Here is a 7168-nt window from a genome sequence, read left to right on the forward strand (position 1 = left end):
CAAAGAATGTGCCAATACTTTAGGATGCCTTACACAAACAGCATTGCTATGGTAGTTATCGCATTTGTTCGAGTACAATTACATTACCAAAACAGTAACTTCCAATCCCATATGTACTTCCTATATTGCATGCAGAATATATTGTAAAATGATTATTATAAAATGTAAATTGCATTAATTACCATTCCAGTTGCATTGCAGTGCAAAGTTCATCCTCCAAGAAATGCTTGTTTTGTGGTTTCCATTGTGCTTCGTCCTAGATCAGCTACACAATACCAGCAAGACAAAATAATCAAAACAATATTTTCTCAGTGGTAACACGCTTACAATTTTGCTTGATCCTATTACCTTAAGCGTAGCTTTCTCAAGCTGATTGCGAACACTATTGGATATTTTTCCTTTATTGTATTACAATTAATATTCAAAAATACTAAAGCTTGCTGTCCGCTTGGTTTGAAATGCCTTTATTCGAACACACTAGATCAAAAGTTGTACTCCCATTCTAATCATCTGTGATTAGAGCAGCACTTCAACACAAATATTTTATGAACTCAACAATGGAACGTATTGAAAACTATTTTATATTTCCACTAGAGGGCAAGCTCCCTGCTAACTCGGTTCGCTCGTGCAGAAACCACCGATAAAATAAAATTGGCGACGACGCCACAATAGAGATAATTCTGTAACGAAGATTTACTGAATTTTAATGATTTACCAGTATAATCGTATACACTAGATATCAATATGTGACTTCGTACTCTATAACGATTTCAACTGATATGTATAAATGTTTTTTGGTGTTTTAGAATGAACTCATAGTTTTGTAAATGAAACTATTTTATTGATTTTATATAGCACAGAAACAAAACTTTCATTAACAATGCTTCCGTACTTGTTATAGAACTCCTATTATACAGAAATCTCATGCACAAATCATGTACATATAAATCATAAAACCACGTAACAAAAATTGTTTAAAGAAGTCACGGTAACATGTCTAAATCTAAAAATCTGCAAAAATCAACTGATCAAATTTATCAAATCCTATGAAAACAAGAGATCCTATCCTATCGCAAGAGATCTGCTGTGGTAAATATTATATAAATTTTATGAGCCTTGCATCGGATTATAAATGTATACAAGGCTTTCCCCATCCTCAATCTAAACATCTCTACCCTAAGAAGGGCCCAATCTAAAAAGGAACCTATACTACCTATATGATTGCCAAACAAATTTAACGTATATCTAAATGAGATTTCGAAATGCATTATCTAAACTCTGATGGTTCAGAAGACCATATCAAAGCTGACCATATTATTTATCACTGAAATACTCTGAACCCAGTCTCAGGGGCTGTATATTGATAAGGTCTTCCTACTACAGATATTAAAAAATTGAAATATTTATAAGACAATAATTTGTATACGAGGAACGATTTCACAGTAGTTGATTTATTTTAATATAACCTCTACCACCGCACGGACTACTAATATTGGGAATGCATTGAATTAATTAAATCACCAATGGGAAGCAATGAAAAAATCCAAAGTACGATATGAGTACATTTTTTATCTAAACAAGTATAACATTGCATTTTAAATGGTAGACGTGTGTTCGTATTGCAGTTCTGACGCTCTTTCCTAACTAACCTATCGGTCCCTTCAATCTAATCTTAATACAAAATAGATCGGGTGCGTAAAAATGTTTTCAATATGGTTTTGATCTCTTGAACAATATGAGACTCTTATGATATTTATCTATCCCTTATATATAACTTACCCTTCTACACAACGACCATATCCCCATCTCTTCTTGACCGAAATCAACCCCGGAATCAACTGTCATAACATATTTGAGGATAGGGACTCCTATGTTATCTATACAATCTTATGGCTAAGAACCACATTCCCTAGTGTCATACGACAAATGTATATGATTTTCCACTATAATAGGTAGGAATTTTAGCTCACTAAAATAGGTAGGATGCGTACAAATATTTAAAAAAATGTTTTGATCTTTTGATCAGTATGAGACGACGAATTAATTTACAGGCAGTGACCTCTCAACATTATTGGTTGGGGGGGACTCTTATTATATTTATATGATCGTACTGTAATACCCATTTTCCCACGAGACTTAAGCTCTTCGATACCAACCATCTCTCCATATCTTCTTGACCGAAATGAATTTCCGAATCAACTGACATATTTGAGGATAGGGATTCCTATGTTATCTATACAATCTTATGGCTAAGAACCACATTCCCTCGTGTCATACGACAAATATATATGATTTTCCACTATAATAGGTAGGATGTGTAGCTCACTATAATAGGCAGGGTGCGTCAAAATGTTTTAAAGATGGTTCTGATCTCTTGATTAACGGATATTGATTTCTCAACCTTAATCTTAAGATTTGCGGCTACGGACTCTTGTTATCTATGATTTGACCCCGTACCGATTTACCTCGTATCATACAACAAGGATATGGTTTTCTTAACCATAATAGGTAGGAATTAGCTAACCAAAATAGGTAGGGTGCGTACAAATAGTTTAAGGAGAGAGCAGGAATTAATTTACGGAATGTGATTTCTCAACATCATCAATCCCTCTGATATACCTCTTATGATAATTTTATGTTTTTATATTAATACCATCTTATATATGTATCTCCATCTCTGCTTGGCCGAAATGAACCCCGGATGTATAATCCCCAATCTTTCCTTGATCTGAATGAAAACGCAGTTATGTTGACAAATATTACTTTATAGCTACCACAAATGAATGATTTTATAAAATTTGTTGAAGCAAAGTAGGCAGGGCTCATAATAGCATTCATGTGATTTGTGTTTAAGTGAATACGTCAAAATATCAAAACGATAAATTCAATTCTCTGCGAAAATCAAATTTTTGTAAAATAGTTTCAATAAAAATCGTGATTCCGACGATGGGTGCTCGCATACTTATAAGTATCGGATAGTATTCGGGTAGACCACAAACAATTATTGGACCATGGACGAATACGTTGGAGGCCAATTAAGGTTACGCCATGGATTACAAAGTAAATATGCATTCTCCCGTGAGTTACAGATAGGAATTATGCAAAGGCTAGGCCATATATTTTTCAAAAATAATCCATCAAAATAACTGTCTGAAGAAATGGATTAAAGTATTCTAGTTCCAGTAAAATTTAAATGGGACCCAAATTGTACCAGGAAGATTTACGTTAGTAGATTACATTCTCGAAATAACATGTGCAATGAAATAATGTACACCGCTTCCAAGCAGTGAAAAAATGGCTACGGTCGCACCTAACATACAAATATTTATGTTTTTATGGTACATACATATGCAAGTTGGAGTATTCATACTCGTTTCAGCAAGTAAAACTACTACACCGCGCAACAATAACAGCACTACACCACGCAACAATAATACCACTGATCCCGCTATTTTCACCATATTCTGAACAGTCGATGTGACACTGGATAGAAACATTTTTCGGTATAAATCTTCTACTTGCAAAAAGAAAAACCGAGCATCCCAGGAAGTGACGAAAGGAAGCAGTAAATGCCGCCGAGATAGGCGCTCCTTAAATTAGGCTCGTTACAAATGTTATCATCTAAACAAATCTACAAGCTTTTGTCTTATGAATTTAACATCTTCGAACTACCAACTTTCAGCTTGAAACTCTAGTTTGCTTCACTATCTTCCTCAACGAAATCCAACTTTTATTGGAAAACGATTAAGTTTTTATTGAGTTCTTCCATTCTATAACCAAAGCGTAGACAAACTTTGCTTATCTTCTACTCTCTTCTATGTTTTTCAAAATGTGTGTATGATTGGCCAATTTGATAAATACATATTTGATAATAAGCTGCAAATTAAATCTTACACATAACTAGAGGAATTGCCATTGCCATAACTAAACAATACATTCTAATGGATTATTTGACTGTCAGTTGCTGTTGCCTTAAACTACCAAAATATCCGACAATTTCATGTTGATTATTGTGCTTCATATTTTAGCAGAAACTCATTGTATAATCGGCTTAAAAATACTGATTTTTACTGTATGCTTGCTGAAAATTATTTTTGACTTGTATTTATTGTTATGCAATAGACCGCAAACTGTACTCCGAGCTTTGCCCTCTGACTCTTTTATAAGGCCTTTGAAACAAACAATTTCATAGTCATAAATAACTGAATCTTATCGCCCTTTATCATTAGCCAAATATAAATATAAAACCTCCTTTTCTCAAGTGTCAAATGAAGTCCTATAGACCTTGTATTCAAGCTGATAACAAAGACAGCACAAGTCCTATTTTAGAATTTCTATCTCCTCCGCTAACCGAGTTTCTTGATCTTGCTACAACTGCTGGTACTCTGCAAACGGTTTTAATTGCGAGAATTGTGAACAAGCCAGCAAATTTCATAAAAAATTCTGAGATAAATAATTTCTACTCTATAAAGGACCCGCAAGGGCCAGAAAATTATCTAATATACAACTTTTTAGAGGGATGAACTGCCAGGATTGATATATCAGTAAATAAATCTGAAGGAAAGAATAGTATGAGTCTACCACAATTTGGAAAGCATGAATAAAACAGGACAGAGTTTCTATTGTTTTACCAACTACCAAGCCAACAAATATTACTCTGAGATTTTCAAATGGCTATCCAATGGGAGAGGATGTTTGTATTGGAATTCGGAATGCATCTGATTAGTATGTATGTTTTATTGAGTAGTAGATCGAACATAAAGGTTATTGAACAATTTACTAAAAATCTGTGGCTAGCGCTCACTCAAAGTTGAATGATGTCTTTTTTACCTAAGGTTTTTCCCGAATTCCTCTCTCCAAACTACGTGATTACTTTTCTCCTATTATCATTTCGCCAACCTACTTGAATACTTTTCTCCCATTATCCGTTCGCAAACCTACGTTATTACCTTTATCCCATTATAGAGATCATGATCACGCCGCATAATGTTTATTTGATATTGATGCGAGCCACTGTATATCCGAACTGAGGGCATAACTGATCGGATATTCCAGGTACCATCACGATGTCTTTCCTTCGTCTGAAGGATCACCATCCCTCTACAAAAGCCAACAAAAAAGGAACGCATCAGTGTCATTTTCCTTCTCTTTCTCTGTGCGTTATCATCATAATTTTGACAATATTCTGATTTGATATTCAGTTTATTAACTCAAATAATTTATCTACGAATGGATCGCCACTGCACTAGGTCTTTAGAAAATTTCCTTCGCAGTTTTTTCTATTTATCATATGCATAATATTTTAACCAAAATAGACCACTGAAATTCAGACCAAACATAAAAAACCATCAAACAAATATATTTTGAATGAATCGTCTGTCAACTAAAAATCTTCAGCATAACGAATATGTGCATAATCGTAATTGGAAATGCAATCATCCTCATGTTCTGCAATAGGTATAGCTATAAATTAAACCGGAACTGCTCTGAGATATGAAATATGAAGGATTATAAACAACGTATGAGGTGGTTGAGTGGGCTTCGAAGGGGCTTCCGAACTATGGCACAGAAGCGCTGAAGAAAGGAGCCCCTCAGCCAAAGAGGCAACGCTCGCAAAAGACTCCCCGTCCAGCAACGAAGCGATCCAGGTTCTTTCCAAACATTTCTTTAACGCAGATTGCCAGAGAAAAGGCGCTGATTAGCGTTCTAAGAAACCCTGAGGCAAAAATTTTGGGATTAAGGTGTAATTTTGATTCTTATAATTGCAAAGTATGTGCGAATACTTTAGGATGCCTAACACAAACATACGGATGTGATTATGTAATTTGAAATAAGCCATCAAAAAGGATGAAATCCATCACTATCTAAGTGGACAACTGGCGTTGCTATGATATTTAAAGCATTTGTTCGAGTGCAATTACCAAACAGTAACTTCCAATCCCATATGTATTTGCTATATTGCATGCAGAATATATCGTAAAATGATTATTATGATATGTAAATTGCATTAGATACCATCCGGGTTGCATTGCAGTGTAAAGTTCATCCTCCATGAAATGCTTGTTTTTTCGTTTCTATTGTTTTTCTGTTGTATACCTTACACGAAACCAAAAAGAGACTACATGTTAAATGTATCCGATGTAAATGATGTAGTTTTCTTATAGCACGCATTGAAAATAATATTTTCTAAGTGGTAACAAGCTAACAAATTTAAACCTGCATAGCATTTTCAAGCATTATTTCAAATGTCTACAAATGGAAGATATATAATTGAGCTACCAAAAGAGCTAGCCGATGAACACAACCAATAATGCTTTATTTTCCTGACAGTATTATTTGTTAAGGAACACATTAGATTGAAAGTTGAGCTCAATGCCGTATGAATTCCAAAATGGAACGTATTCAAAAATATTTTATAATTGCAATAAAGGGCAACCGATAAAATACAATTTCGGGCGACGACGAAATAGAGATAATTTTATAACAAAGATTACCTGAATTTGAATGACTTACCAGTATAATCGTGTACACTAGATATCAATCAATATGTAACTTCCAACTATTTGACTTCCTAATAAATGTTTTTTGGGGTTTTCAACTGAAGTCATATTTTTGTAAATGATACTACTCTATAAATTTTAAAAGCCAAAACAAAACTTTAATAAAAAATGCTTCCGTACTTGTTATAGCACAACAACTATACAAATAAATTATTAAAAAACAACAAACATAACATTTTTTCAAGAATTCACCGAAACATATCAAAATCTAAAAATCTGCCAGAAAAAAACTGATAAATTCGATCAAAACCTGTTAAAATAATATATTACAAGAACTCTACGATGGAAAAAATTTTAAAAATAAATATATTACGAGCAATATGATTATAAATGTAAACAACTCTATCCCTATCCTCAATCTAATCATCCCTACCCTACCCATCGCCAAGAAGGGCTCGATTTAAAAAGGATTTTTCACGCCTATTCAAATGACAAATAAATAATAAAAATAAATAATTGGAAATATTCCCCTAATTAGCAAACGTTCTACGGTTTATCCAATTCATTTTGAGCAAAGCTGATCATATTATTTATCACTGAAATACTCTGGGACTATCCATCGATAGGGCCTTTTTATACATAACCTCCTCCGCTCTGACCATTAATGT

The 7168-nt window shown here is 33.8% G+C and overlaps 1 long non-coding RNA gene across 24 annotated transcripts in view; it reads left to right on the plus strand.

Annotated features, from left to right (window-relative positions):
- LOC108155194 overlaps positions 1-6600 on the plus strand; it is a 43655-nt gene extending 37055 nt beyond the window's left edge. For 18 of the 24 annotated variants that reach the window (XR_004471927.1, XR_004471932.1, XR_004471943.1 and 15 more), the window contains one exon: positions 902-6600. This is a non-coding gene — a long non-coding RNA (uncharacterized LOC108155194). The remainder of the gene's footprint in view (positions 1-901) is intronic. The other 6 variants (XR_004471929.1, XR_004471937.1, XR_004471928.1 and 3 more) reach the window with 6 other exon arrangements.
- The last annotated feature ends 568 nt before the right edge of the window (positions 6601-7168 follow it).

Source organism: Drosophila miranda, chromosome 2 (assembly GCF_003369915.1).
Source record: "Drosophila miranda strain MSH22 chromosome 2, D.miranda_PacBio2.1, whole genome shotgun sequence".
Lineage (NCBI taxonomy): Eukaryota > Metazoa > Arthropoda > Insecta > Diptera > Drosophilidae > Drosophila > Drosophila miranda.